Consider the following 15,601-nt stretch of genomic DNA (forward strand, 5'->3'; position numbering starts at 1 on the left):
TGTAGCATAGCTGATATGGCACAGGAGCTAAACAGCTGAGCTATGATTCAGGAGGTCCCTGGTTTAAATACTGTCTCTGCCATAAACTCAGCATGAGTCCTTAGGGAAGTTGTTGTGTTTTAGCCTATGTACTCTTTCCTAAAAGGTAACATGGGGATAATAATACTGACTGACTTTTTGGGGTTGTTGTGTTAACATCACAAGATAATAAATTTGAAACTCATTGAAAATCTTAAAATCCTATATAAACACTAAACATTATTATTATACAGCACAGTTACAAAATTCAGACAGCTGAAGCCCTATGATTTCATTGGGCTAAACAGCATTCAATAGTCAGTACTGACATTGTAGAACTAGTACTTGTTTTAATTAAACTAGTTACTATGATTGTCTTCAATAACTACAGTCCTTCAAACCAGGATCTGAAGCCAGTGTCTAAAGTTGTTTGGTTAATTACAGATAGTCTTAACTATGCTTTTGCTTGCCATAATCCTGGCTAGCTCTGTGAAGATGCACTCCTGGGAATGGCTGCCAACCTTCAGGTGGGATCTGGAGATCTCCCAAGATTACAATCTGCAGGAATTTCCCAACCCATAGCTGACAACCCTATAAGAATATAGAGAGAAGGTAACAGAAACGATATTGTGGAGGTAAACCACAATATAAGTAATTGTCTGCAAGAGAAATTCTAGTTTCTCACACTAACCATAATTTAAACAAAACATGGTTTTGCATGCATGAATTGAGCCAGTATGCTAGATTGTGGCCTTCATGCTACACATTGAACTGGTCATATAGATGCATGCTGACAAGTTCCATGTCTATATAATTAAATAAGATCAAGAAACATTTGGAAAATCACTCCAAAGTTCCAAGAAGAGGGAGTGCCAATGATCTACAATAAGACTCTACACATTTTGACATTTTAGATTATTTAAATGCAGTGTATAACAGAGCTGGAATGTTAACATACCCAGAAGAAGAAAAAGAACTAAACATCATTAGCTTTGTCTTCCAAATAAGAAGTAGAAAATACTAATAAAATCTGGGTGAATTTCAAGTGTTCTGAAGCTGTGATATTTCAACAAGCTGGAAAGATTTTCCAAGCTGTTTGCCCACTGCTGAGCACTAGTCACTTCAGTATAACTTCTTGGCATGCAACAGTTTATTTAACAATTTTTCAAAAACTAAGGCAAACCCTTCATGATTAGGGGCTTGAAAAATACACGTTATTTTCTGTGCTACTATTGGCGTGGTGGAGATGTCACATTAAAAAAAAAAGGTAAAAAAGGCGGCAGAGCTAATTAAGGTTTCTCCAACTGTAAGCCACTAGACACTAAAGTTCAAAAAATAGTAATTCCAGGTTTTAGAATCCATTACTTCAGAGAAATTATTGTGATTTCATTAACACATTAATTTTGCAACACCAACAGCTCTCGCAGATGGCAAAGACATGATCTACAATTCAAATATGACTCTTGTTTGCACAAATGCCTTTCCCTTCATATGGCATTTTAAACAAGAATTAAAATGAGTAATCTTTCCACAGCTATAAACAGATAAACAGATGTCAGAATTTTCAGTGCCTCCCTTTTTTTGACAGATTTTATACATAGAGACAAAAAAACCCAAATTTGTCATTTCTTCATTTCTCATAATGTTCTGTAGATCTTTTAGGTAGTGATATATATAATAAATGCACTGAGTTTATGACCATGTGAAAACACAGCACTGTCCTATGTATACTCTTACTTTTCAATACTGAGAATAATCCCTTTGTTTAGAAAAGCCAAGGCAGGATTGTGAAATGATAACATTAAATAGGTAATTTAATTCTAATAACCATTGGCCACATAAACAATTCAAAACAACATATGCCGGGCATTTGATTATTCATCTCATTTAACTCACAGCTTTTCTTTTAGTAGAAATAGTGATGACACGTTAAACTAGTTTTTTAAAAGTCTGGGCATAAACCAGACAAAATTAAACACTTCTAAATTATATCGGTTTCCGAGGGCATTCACACACCTCTTACCGAATTATACCTAATTTTTCACTCCCACTGTACACTTTTCTTAATAATTCAATATATATTTGGTCCTGATTTAACTATATATGGGAATGTTTGCACAGACTTTATTTTGGGAATCAGATGGGAATCAAATCCTTTCTCAGAAGTCAACATGAGCCAGACCCTCAGTTAATGTTGGTCCTTCACGTACAGCATAATGGGTGGCGATAACGGGAGGGGAGGGTGCTCCGTGGAGTCTGAGACAGCCTGGCTCAAGCAAGGGTTTACCCAGGAAACTTTCAGTTATGCATCACAACATCGGACAGAAAGCACAGGGGGCTCCGTGTTAATATATCCTTGAAAAAGCACCCAGACATTCAACAAAGAGCTTAATGTAGCTATGTTGACAGATTCATGTGAGTAGCCATGTTGGTCTGAAGTAGCAGAACAAATTTAGAATCCAGGGCACCTTTAAGACCAACAAAGTTTTATTCAATATATGAGCTTTTGCGTGCACGTACACTTCTTCAGATACAATGTCATGGAAATGGAAGGAATCAGTTCATACTTATAGGCAAGGTGTCAGAGTAAATTAACATACAGCATAATAAAAATGCTTAACAGATTCCAGAGATAAATAGGAAAAAACAGCAATGCGGGTTTGTTTATATTCACTTGAGATTGAATTGCATGGGAAATAATGGGTCACTAGATAATCAATTGCTGACAGCGGTTTGCTGAAACTTTGCCCTTCTGCCCCTGCCTATCCTCTAAAGCTACATATGGTAACCTGCATTCTTAACAACCCCTCAGAAAGGTCAAATGCCCTCTGTATTTTAATATTTCTTAACTGGAATAATTGATTAGAACAAGTAGATTGTAATGTAAATATAACTAGTATAATGCAATATAGTTTGGAATGGTGTTTTGTGTGCATGTGTGTATATATATATGCTCTACTTCAAAGAAGATGATGCCCTAAGATGCTTCCATGCTTGAGAGGACAAGCAGGGGGCAGAAGGGCAAAGTCTCGGCTAACTGCTGTCAGCAACTGATTATCTAGTTGACCATTATTTTTTTAATGTGGACAGATTTATTGAACCCAAGATGCTTCCCATGCAATTCAATCTCAAGTGAATACAAACAAATTGAAATAACTGTTTTTTCCCTGTTTATCTCTGTAATCAGTCAACCATTTTTCCATTGTGCTGTATGTTAATTCACTCTGACACCTTGCCTATAAGTATGAACTGATTACTTCCATTCCATGACATTGTATCTGAGGAAGTGTGTGTGCATACAAAAGTTCATACCTTGAATAAAACTTTGTTGTTTTAAAGGTGTCACTGGACTCTTAATTTCTTAATGTAGTTATTTGATGTACAAACCATATAAAATGGCAAATAAGATGTGGCATCACCAAATAAATCTTCAGGACATTGTGACAAAAAAACACGATGGTGTGGCTCATGGAACTATGCTATGGCACAGGACAGCATGCTGCTCCCAAAGCACCATCCTAGTTGTGTATGAGGTATAAAAATCTAATAAATAAATAAGTAAGTAAGTAAGTAAATAGCATGGTCCTGAAAGAAGATGAGGGAGGACATGATCAGCTTAAGAAAATGACAGGCACATTCATAGTATTTGCAATATCACATGATATTGTTTTCATTTACAGTTCATAAGAAATGGCAGTTCCACTTACAGCTACAGATGTATTTCTTCCTTACTTAGATTACAAGAAAATATTATAAATACAGCAAATGAAGCTGTTTATGGGGCATGAACAGAATAATTATGGAAGAGTGAATTGTATATTGTGTTCACTAGAATAACAAAGCAAGATAGACCACTGAGTTTTACCAAATCCAAAGCTAGATCATGTCTTTTCTAAGGGTCAAACTACACACCATTTTTTCCCTTTAATCAGCCATGCCAGTGGCCATCTTTTTGTCCCAAAGCATTGAATTCTACAATTTAATTGCTTGTTGAGTAAAAAAGTACTTCCTTTTTTCCATTCTGAATCAATTGCAAAACTTCATTGGGTGCCTCTAAGCATGAGTATTACGGGAGATAAAAACTGTTATCTCTACCCCCTTCATCCCATGTAAATTTTATAAGCCTCTATCATGTTTAGTGGGGCCATCCCACCTCTGGTCCCACCATACTGCCAAGTACAATAGCAGGAGAAAATGGGGGAGAACAAGTAACATTGCAGAAAACCACAGAATTGGGGAGAGGGGAGAGAATTTCTAGAGCACTGCAGTGATGTCTAACATCAGTTCTGGTTACACGACTGGAAGTGACATTGTGGTGTCAAGACACTGGCCCCACCATCCAAAGCTCCTGGAGTTGCCAGCCCTTGGCTGGCAATCCCAGTGACTCTCCACAATGTTCACAAACATTGCTATTATATGGCCAGTACCCACTCCATGCCTCCAATGTACTCACTTCAGCAATATCATGTCGCTTCTTATCAAGGGCCAGGGTATAGTTGGAAGACATATGATACAGTAATCCATGATGAAGCTAAGCAGGTCTGGATCTGATCAATGCCAAGAAAGGAAATCTCCTAGGAGTGCTAGGTACATCACCTTCAGCTTCATAACAGAAGAAAAACAAGATACAAATGTAATAATATATAACTAAAGGACCAAAGCTCTAGCCACCAACTATTTTTCTATTTGAATGCATAAGACTAGCAAGTCAGGAATCTGATCAAAGGTTTTTGCTGAACATCGGGGGGGGGGGGGCGGCAAGAAAATGGATCTGCCAAAACATATCTGGAGCAAAACTGATGGATTCTTGTAATCGCAGGCTTCCCATACTGGACTGTATTCAGAAGGTGTAATTAGAAATACCTCCATCAGGATCTGATTGCAAAGCTGCAATCCACACTTAAATTTACTAGGCATGTATTTTAATAGGGTAACATAGCTCCATTGCTATGGTTCCAGACACAGAGACCAGCATCTGATATTTTTCCTAACAATTTGATTTTATATGCTATCAGTTGAAAGGTTTATTGAAATGTTTCAGGGCTGTATTGATCTGCTTCTCTCCAATGGGCTCTCATGTCACCTTAAACTAAGTAAATGTTTTCTCATCTCCTGAACAAAAATGTCAAGGAATCGTCTTTAGAAATTCTCTCATGATTTCTCGAGTTTTTAATAATTCATTAAGTTTTTAAAAATTGGTTATGTTGCTCTACCTCACTCACATATTGATTGCAGACTATTCAGTATATTTTATCACTGGATCAAATTGATTAAGGATATTGAGGGTAACAGCAATAAATCAGTTTCTGTGAACATCCCTGAACCAAACATCTAGTAATTATCCAATTGATTTTATTCAACACTCCAGAGCCATATGTAGTCTTTTCTCTCTCTCCTTCTCTCTCTCATCTATTGCTTCATGGATGCAGCAAACAATCTTTCACAGGGAGTAAAAACTACTGGAGTAGAAATAATGTCACTTAAGAATTAATGAATCAAAGCTGTCTTACAGGATTGATCATTTAAGATGAGGTCAATGAATTTATGATTCAAATGGCCGTATATCAGCGGTGATAAAATGGAGCAAAATCATTCATTTTACTTTTAACTAATATCACGCTCAAAGTAATTACAGATTTCTCCTAAGAGCTCGTTCTGATTACTTAAGATGTGACACATAGTGCATATATATATATATATCTTTCAGTACAATAAAGCAATATTTTTCCCAATCCTGAAATGTGTGGCATGTGACATATTTTAACAAATGATTTGCATTCTGAATATATTCTTTGGGTTATCAGTGGGTTCCTTCCCCCCCTCTGAGAGGCAAGACATTTTGTAACTTTTTCTGACATTATCATTTCCATTCTTTGTACACAAATGGCTAGGCATAGTAATTCTAGATGCATAAATTATATCGCATATGATTCTTTTATTTAGAACATTGACTTCTGCTCTTTTCAGTCAACATAGCCTTCAGACACAGTAGTGAGGTTAGATCAGAAGAAAATGTTCCTATACTGACCATGTCAAGTGGGTGTTTTATCCATTGCTAAATAAAGCCCTGACCTGGATTGCCAGACCTTGTCAGATTTTAGTCACTAAGCAGGGTCAGCCCTGGTTAGTATTTGGATGGGAAACCACCAGGGAAGTCTAGAGTTGCTACACAGAGGCAGGAAATGCAAAATTTCCTCTGGATTTTTCTTGTCTTGAAAGATCTATGGGGTTGATGTAAGACCACTGAGAATTGATGGCAAAAGATAATGTGTGTCATTTGTGGTGATTTCTCTAGGCAGCACTAGGTAAAGGTAAAGGTATCCCCTGTGCAAGCACATGTCTGACCCTTGGGATGATGCCCTCTAGCGTTTTCATGGCAGACTCAATACGGGGCGGTTTGCCAGTGCCTTCCCCAGTCATTACTGTTTATCCCCCAGCAAGCTGGGTACTCATTTTACCAACCTCAGAAGGATGGAAGGCTGAGTAAACCTTGAGCCGGCTGCTGGGACTGAACTCCCAGCCTCATGGGCAGAGCTTCAGCCAGCATGTCTGCTGCTAGGCAGCACTAGGATGGGAATAATACTGGGAAATGTATAAAGGAATATGGCGATCAAGATAACTGTAACTGAGTGGGAGAGCAAGAATCAAAAATCTGCCATTGCAGCCAGCTCTTTCTCACCTTCTCTACATACTTTGGAACCGTGTAATCCTTGCTTCCCAACTCCGAAACTGTTAGATTTGAGTCCATTAGCACCTCAGAGACCAACAAAATTATAAGTTTTTGAGAGTCAAAGTTCCCTTCATCAGATACAAGTAGAGTAGAAATGAAGATCTTTGAGTCCTTGTATCCTAGTCGGAAGAAGGAAGAGATGTTGTAAAGAATGCAAAGGTATCATGTGTATTGTGATCATCTTGATTAGAACAGAGGGGAAATGCTTTGGGGGCAGAAAATTAGCATCTGTAGTGAGGTAAGAATCCTGTTTTCATCACAGAATCATATCTCACTGCAGATGCTACTTTTTTGCCCCCAAGCATATCTCCTCTTCTCTAATCAAGCTAATTACAATAAAGACTCATAGAGTTGGAAGGGACCTCCAGGGCCATCTAGTCCAACCCCCTGCACAATGCAGGAAATGGCCACAAGAACCAAGCACCTACACAATCCCTTCTGCCAACCCACTCACAATCTGGCTAAGTTTACAGAATCAGCATTTCTGTCAGATGGCTATCTAGCCTCTGCTTAAAAAACTTCCAAAGAGATTGTACCTTTGCATAATTTACGGGCATTTTTACCACACCCCTGTCCTCGTCAAACAATGATAAAAGGACTCGGAGATCTCCAGTTTTGCTGTACTTGTGCCTGATGAAGGAAGTTTGGACTCTCAAAAGTGTACACCCTAAAACTCTTGTTGGTTTCTAAGGGCCTACTGGATTTGAATCTGTTCAACAACAGATCAACATTTCTATCTTGTGAAACTCCTTAACTATTGCTTCAATTTCCAAAGTGTAACTTTGATATATTTTGTTCATGCATTTTGCCAGTTTACCCACTAGAACAACAAGAAGAAAAAGAGTTAGTTCTTATATGCCGCTTTTCCCTACCCGAAGGAGGCTCAAAGCGGCTTACAGTTGCCTTCCCATTCCTCTCCCCACAACAGACACCCTGTGGGGTGGGTGAGGCTGAGAGAGCCCTGATATCACTGCCCAGTCAGAACAGCTTTATCAGTGCCGTGGCGAGCCCAAGGCCACCTAGCTGGTTGCATGTGGGGGAGCGCAGAATCGAACCTGGCATGCCAGATTAGAAGTCCGCACTCCTAACCACTACACCAAACTTGCTCTCTAAACATGCCATTTTATCTCTTTAGTACATGGATTGATAGACATAAACACATGGGACTTAGATGAAGCTATGTATCAGTATAATTTATTTCTTGTTGTTTAAAAGATGTCAACACTACTTTAAAGCAAGAGAAAGCAGTGATTTCCAGTGCAGTACTAAACAGATTTACACCTGTCCTAAGTCTATTGAAGTCAGTGGTCTTAGAAGAGTGTAAGTCTGCTTACGATAACACTGTGCAGTTCCTAAAGGAAGGGGCATTTGCTGGGCTTTCTGTTAGCTTAAAGGCTGCATGCTTCCTCCAAATCATTTGAAGCAGTACATCAGACTCTGGAGTAGTACAGTAATTATACAACATTTACAGCAACACAGTCCTTCCTGAAACATATAGGCAAATTGCATGTCCTAAGTAAATGTCTGATTAACATAGAGACTTGACTCACATGACTCTTCCCTGCCTCTTCCCTCAAATGCAAGATCATGTGAACTTGGCAATCAGGTATTCATATGGAGAGCTCAGTTGAGAGTAGATGTTATCTGTATGATAAGGAGAAGGGAACTAATATTCCTTCCCCACATAAGTGACACTATTGCTCTAGATCAGCTTTTCTCAACTTTTTAACCATTATCAAGCATCAAACCCCCCAAAAGTGGCACGAATTTGCAGAATATGGTTGGGAAGCATAGCCATTTGGGGGGGGGGGGAGGAGTGGCAGGTCAAAATGACCATATATGGTCATATCACCATTAAATCTTTTAAAAATATATTAAAAACAATTAACTCCTACACATTCTGGAAACCCTTCCAGGGTCGTCAAGAAACCCCAGTGTTTCCTGAAACTCTAGTTGAGAAAGCATGCTCTAAAGACCGTATGAACTAGGAAAAAAGTATACCAAGAATGGGCTGAGAACTCCCTGGTTCAAAGCACAGTTCTGACAGGAACCTACTATATGGTCTTACAGAAATTACTATCTCACAGCCATGCCCTCACCCCCGCAAGACAGATCTAATAATGCAGGCCACATAGATAGAGGTAGGAAATCCTTTAAAAATTCACTTCATTAAAACTATTCCACTAGCATTCCACAAAACAATTGGGATCAGAACAGTAGGTAATCAGGGCAGTGCTACTAGTATTGTTATCATTAACTTTCTCAGCAATGGTATTGTGCCATTTATGGCTTGTCATTTTCCACCACGTGTGTTTGCTCCTCTGCCACACTTTGGCCTGTTCAATTCACTTTTGGCAGCTTTACAGTGATGCTGATAAATTTGAGTAAAATAATAAACATAGCTGAATTCATGCTGAAGCAATCACCACTCAACCACATTCCCACCCTGGTTGTTGGAATTGTGCCATAAGGCTCCTTCATGCATGACATTTTTTTTAAACAAGTACATGCAAAATATTTTACACGTGCCCATTAGAAGTATAATATGTATGCACAGAGTAAATGATGTCTTGCTTCCTTGGATACATAGCGCAGAAAGCCGCTATAATCGCTGACCACATTCCCTGTCTGCATCCATTACTCTAACAGGATCGACGCATTGCCCCTCGTAATATATGAAGCAGCCCTTAAAATGAAGCTTTCAGAGGTAATTATATCAGTGCAGAATCTGTTCCATTTGTAATTTGCTTGGACACATCTACATTTAAAAAAGACCAAATCACTAAATTGTAGTATGTGTGGATTATCAAGTGACAAGGATCGGTTTGGGAACCAGCAAGACCTACAAAGCCTGCCTGATGTAGTGTTTAACAGCAGCAGACTCTAATATGGAGAATGGAGTTTGATTCTGCACTCCTCCATATGCAGCAGGCTTGGGCCTGTTATAGTTCTGTCAGAGCTTTTTCAGCCCCATATGCCTCACAACTGGAATATGCAATTTTCTTTATTGAGACATTTCCATTTTTAAACAAGGGAATGAACATTACCTTCGGTGCATTTAAGGAATTTATGAGATGGCAGCAGGATGCTAACGAGCTCAGTGACAATGATATTGGTGATCTGATATGATTTACTCTTAGTCCATAGCTCTTAAACATCACTAGACCATGCTGAGATCAAAAGCTCAGCAGAAAATATTTCTCCTGATATACAAAAGCCAACAAAGTCTTTGCTATGGAATAGAAACCTCCCTATCTGTCTTTGGTACATAAAAATGTATACATATTGGTAAACAAGCATAGGCAGTGAAAAATCCTAAAATTATAGGAATGGACCTTTTCTGCACCAGGAATCTGGCACAGCACAGCGCTCGTCCAGGCATGGGGCTAATTTCTGCTGGTGGATGACATCAGTGCCAGTCCGGGGCGGTCCCAGGAAATTAACCCTGTAACCAGACAAGCACTGCACCAGGCCGGGTTCCAAGTGTGGAAAAGTCATGGTACAGTATGTTCATCTTACTGGTGCCTGAAGGCAGTTTTCAGATGGATGAGGGCAAACAAACTGAAACTTAATCCCAACAAAACAGAGACATTACTGGTGGGGTAAGATCTAACCCAGGAATTGGGGTATCTCTTTTTCTGGATGGGATTTCCCTCCCCCTAAAGCAGCAGGTTTGTAGTTTGGGAATACCACTAAACCTAGGTCTCCTGTTGGATAAAGAGTGGTGGGCAGGGGTGCCTTTCCTCAGTTTCAGCTGGTGTACCAGCTGCAGCCCTTCCAGGAAAGATTTTGCCTCTGTGATGCATGCATGTCCTGGTAAAATTTCAGTTAGGTTACTGCAGTATGTTCTATGTGGGGTTGTCTGGAAGCTACGGTTGGTGCAGAACATTGAGGCCAGAATGTTGGCTGGAGGGGTCATCAGGTGAAGAAAATATGGGCTGCACCCACCAATGTGCCAACAGAACAAAAAGGAAAAATGCCAGGTGATAGATGATTAATTTTTTATTTTACAAAGTCTCTATGTGTTTCACCATGCAGTCTTCATCAGGGTGAATTAGAGCATTCACCTAGTGCTGGAACTGCCCACAGAAATGCATTACATTAAAAATTTAAAGCAATATATGTAAGAGTAAATCAGTCATGCTTAAGTTTCAATGCAAGTAACATTGCTTAAGTTAGCTGCTGTTAACATAAACCGGTTGTTCCTTGTGTCTGTCTTTGGACCAAGATCAGGGTTGTAGTACTGGTAAAGAAGGTGCTTCTCAATCTTCCACTGAGCCATTTTTGTGATTTAAAATGTCTCTTCAGACTGCTTTAAGCTAACCATATATCAGGTCTTAAAGCAAGTGAGGAGGGGGTTATTTGCAGCCAGGGAAATGGCAGTGTGAGAAAAGAAGTGCTCCTCTTCTCCAGCAACATGGCATTGAAAATTATCAAGCCCTTCAATTGCTCCTTGCAGCCTTTGGGGAGGGCGGTATATAAATCTAAAATAAATAAATAAACTGTACTCCCCCCCCTGGCTGTCCTGGCTGTCCAAGATGGAATAGGGCCAAAGCTGGCCACACCCTGATTGGCCCTCCCTCTCCAGCTCCCATCCTCCCTCCTTGCCCGCTTGAGGGGTGGAAGATTTCCTTCCCTTTGGCCTGAAAAGGGCTCAGGATGCCCTTCCCTTTGGGCCACAAAGCGAGGCGGCAAGAGGGGTTTGCGGCCCAAAGGGAAGAGGCCGCGGTGAGGGGAGTGAATTCCCTTCCCTTCCCAGGATCCCACCCTTGGGGGAAGCCTGCATGTCCCAAACCCCAAAACCAAAGAAGCAGCCATCCCCAGATTTCTGCCCTCACCTGGCACCAGCCCCATGGGTGAAGAAGGTCATGGCAGCAGTCCTGGGAGCCACCAAGTAAGAAAAGAACAAGCACAAGGCGAGCTGCAGCTGCGGAGAATGGGGCGAGGTGAAAGCCAATGAAGACAGCAATGGGGAGGGTAAGGGACGGCCTGACCACACAGAAGAGGGGAGGAACAAGTAGAAAGATCCTTGCCTGGGAAGGAGGGAGGAGGAGAGCAGCAGGAGATCAAGAGAGGCACAGCAAGTCCAGGAACAGGAAGGGGGGCAGAGGAGTGAAAAGACAGTCTCCACCTTCTACCTGCGTTGCCTGAGCGGGGCCAGCATGCAGCGCGGCTGCAAGAACCTCTGAGATGATTCCTTTGGAATGGGAGGGCAGATTACCACAGCAGTAGCCAGAACAGGGCAGGCAGCAGCCACCCTTTTCAAAGCCAATTTTTTAAAAAGGGCTTTGATACTAGTTTGAAATAATGCTGAGTCGCTCAAGTTCTACTTGGGCCATTATATATTCATCAATGTCTCAACATCCGGAAGAAGTTCCTGACAGCTAGAGCGGTTTCTCAGTGGAACAGGCTTCCTCGGGAGGTGGTGGGTTCTCCATCTTTGGAAAGTTTTAAACAGAGGCTAGATACCCATCTGACGGAGAGGCTGATTCTGTGAAAGGTCAAGGGGGTAGCAGGTTACAGTGGATGAGTGATAGGGATGTGAGTGTCCTGCATAGTATAGGGGGTTGGACTAGATAACCAAGAGGTCCCTTCCAACTCTATTATTCTATGAATGTTATATATTAGATATGAATCTAGGAAACATCTGGGTCTCATTCCATAGACTACCTAGGAGATCATACTACAGTATCACTTTGGTGCATATTATGTACCTCGGCTTAAGATACTGATTTGAAATCTATAAACAATGAACAAAAATTATATTTCTAGCATCTTCCAATCTTTTTTTTTGGGGGGGGGGATAAGGTGAATATATGGCAACGGAGTTTCTTTAGTACTCTGATGTTGCTATAGCGGCCTTTCCCCCACTCTTGGGAATGCAATACACAGAAATGTCATAAAGAACATCTGCTTCAATCAGGTTTGCCATGTGGAATGGCACACAGCAGGGAGAGAGAAGAACTGGCAAAGTAGTTCCAAAGTGACAACAGCAAACACTAGTGGAGGAAGTCTAGCAACATACTGTGTAGAGTTTTCCGATTCTTCCATAGTTTTTAAATCAAAGGAGCCTGGATTGTGTCTCTGCAGAAAAAAAGTGCACAGAGAGTCTAGTTAAGATCTGCCCCCCAGGGTCTTTTTTAAAAAGTGAAAAATTACTTGATATGGCTTAAGTACTCCTTTCTAGCTCATCCATTCGCATGTATTCAGCTCTAGGCTAATTCTGGCTTTAAAGGGGGGGGGGACTATTGAGAAATGAATCAGAGATTCTGCTACTCTGAGCTAGCCATAAGTGAACTCTCCATCCACTGCTTGCACTGAACATGGCCACCCCATTTCCCCCAGTAAATTGCGACAACTGGCTACCTCTTTTGATTATGAATAATGAATGGCATTGATTGTTCAAAAGCAATACATACTCAAGATATATGTTATTTTAAATGAGTGATTTGAGAGTACTGAGATTGTTGTGAGTAGTGGGGGAAAGGCATCGTATAGGGAATGTTAGATTTTTGATCATGTAATTTGTGAAGTTCACAGCATCACTAGTTTGAGCCTTAAACTGATCATCATTCTTTGTCCTCAGGGATTATGGGTGAACTCAAAGGTATCTTTGAGTTCTTGGAAGACTTCTCCAGAAATCTATGGGAAAAGGAGAGGGGATTGCTGACAAAGAATTTTCTCACTCTTGCACAGTATATAATTGGGGGGGGGGGGAGGGATGAACAGATGTGTCAAAGAACGCTTCAAACAGCCCAAAAAGGAAAAATACCAGGAGACTCTGTGACACCCTTCATACAGTATGTGTTGATTTTATGTTATCTTACCTGACATTAGCACACTACAAGGAAGAATTTTGATAATGGTTGTGTGTATGAAACAGAGCAAACAATTTCAGGGATTTAGGAACAGCATGTCAAAATGTCAGGTCTGGGCTAAGGAACCTGGCTAAGACCTGGGGCAGGTGACCATGTAAAAAACAACACTTTTCCAAAGTCTGGAGACAGATTATGGTCTTGCCCTTAGATGAGAAATCATCAGAGAATCGCTTTGATTTTCTCTGAGAAAAGGAAGTGAAGGTGGCAAACAGTATTTATTCATACTGAATGAATGAATAAATAAATACAGGATAAATAAAATTTTGGCCTAGAAATATTTACCAAATGAGGACCAGATAGAAGTAAATTTAGCTGTGTTATGAAGAAGCACGTCGGACCTCAACAAGGGCCAGAACCTTCTCGTCCTGGCCCCTACCTGGTGGAACCCTACCTGGCCCCTACCCTGAGGAAATCAGAGCCCTGCCTGAACTTTCACAGTTCCACAGGGCCTGCAAAAGGGAGCTCCTCCACCAGGCATTTGCTTGAGGCCAACCGACTTGGAACATCTGCGGGTTCCCCCCCCCCAGATACCCTTTCATGATAGAACAATTTGATCTCCCCAGTGTTGTTGTTATTCATGTTGTGTTGTAATTGTTACTGATAGATTGTGATATTGTATTGAAAACTGTATAATGTTACAGATTGTTATAATGTTCCATGTAAATTTATGCAATGTTCCATGTAAACCGCCCAGAGCCATAAAGAATGGGTGCTATAAAAATTCAAATAAATAAATAAATCCATCCATGGTTCCTCTATATATTTGTGAAACAGCTTGGGGGGGGGGGGTGGGACGTATCCAGCTGTCCAAGTTGGAATAAGGCCAATCAGGGTGAAGCCAGCAAAGTTGGCTGCACCCTGATTGGCTCTGCCTTGCAGCTCCTGCCCTCCGTCCCTGGACTCTAGCCTCTTGCTCTCAGACACGCCTCAGTGCCTGGAGCCAGCAGCAGGTAAGGAGAGAGGGCCCTGGGCAAAGGGTCATGGTGGAGGGCCTGCTAACGAGGGCCTCTTGGCCTGCTAGGCTGGCCCTGCTAATGAGGGCCTACCGGCCTGTTGACTGCCTGCTAAAGAGCTCTGTCCTGGGCCTGCTAATGAGCTGGCCAGCCCCCGCCTGCCCCACTTGAACTGGCAGCACTGTGGCCCAAAGCCACCTTAAGCTGCCTGGCCATGGGCCAGGGAAGGGGGCCCTTTCAAGGCTTGTTCTTAGGAACGGGCTTTGAAGCTAGTACATACATAAGAAGAGTTGGTTCTTATACACTGCTTTTCTATACCCAAAGGAGTTTCAAGAGGCTTACAATTGCCTTCCCTTTCCTCTCCCCACAACGGATACCCTGTGAGGTAGGTGAGGCTGAGAGACCCGATATTACTGCTCATTCAGAACAGCTTTATCAGTGCTGTGGCAAGCCCAAGATAACCCAGCTGGCTGCATGTGGGGGAACCCAGAATCAAACCTGGCTTGTCAAATTAGAAGTCTGTACTCATAAGCACTACACCAAGCCAACTCTCACCAAGTGACCCAACAGCACTTTATGAGGAAAGCAAAGATTCAAATTCCTCATTTAGATAGTAAACTTACTGGGTGTCCTTGGAAAAATAACTATAAATTATTGCTAGGTGGCAGACAGATTCCCTTGGGTAGCCATGTTGGTCTGAAGTAGGGATGGGTATGAACTGGGGCAGAAACCAAAAAATGCCATGAAATTACCCCAGGTCATGCTCCCCAAACCTTTCACAGACTTTTGTTTGATTCAGTTCAGGGTTCAGCTGGCAGCAAATATCCTTAACCAGACTTTCTCAACCAAAGTTTCATGAAACCTTGGGGTTTTGTGATGGCACCAGAACGATTCTGCAAATTGGGTGGGAGTTAATGGAGGGGATGGGAAGGGCAGGGGCCTTGGCCATACAAATCCTTGCTGGCTGAGGCTCATTGCATGTAGTAGCAATAGTGTCTGGCATTCAGAGACTCTCATTCAGT

General features: G+C 41.3%; 1 protein-coding gene across 4 annotated transcripts in view; it reads right to left on the bottom strand.

The window, feature by feature from the left end:
• Positions 1–15,601, bottom strand: part of SOBP (sine oculis binding protein homolog) — a 191,462-nt gene that overhangs the window by 20,643 nt on the left and 155,218 nt on the right. The gene's annotated exons all lie outside the window — the stretch shown is intronic.

The sequence above is a fragment of the Paroedura picta genome, chromosome 1 (genome assembly GCF_049243985.1).
Source record: "Paroedura picta isolate Pp20150507F chromosome 1, Ppicta_v3.0, whole genome shotgun sequence".
Classification (NCBI taxonomy): Eukaryota; Metazoa; Chordata; class Lepidosauria; order Squamata; family Gekkonidae; genus Paroedura; species Paroedura picta.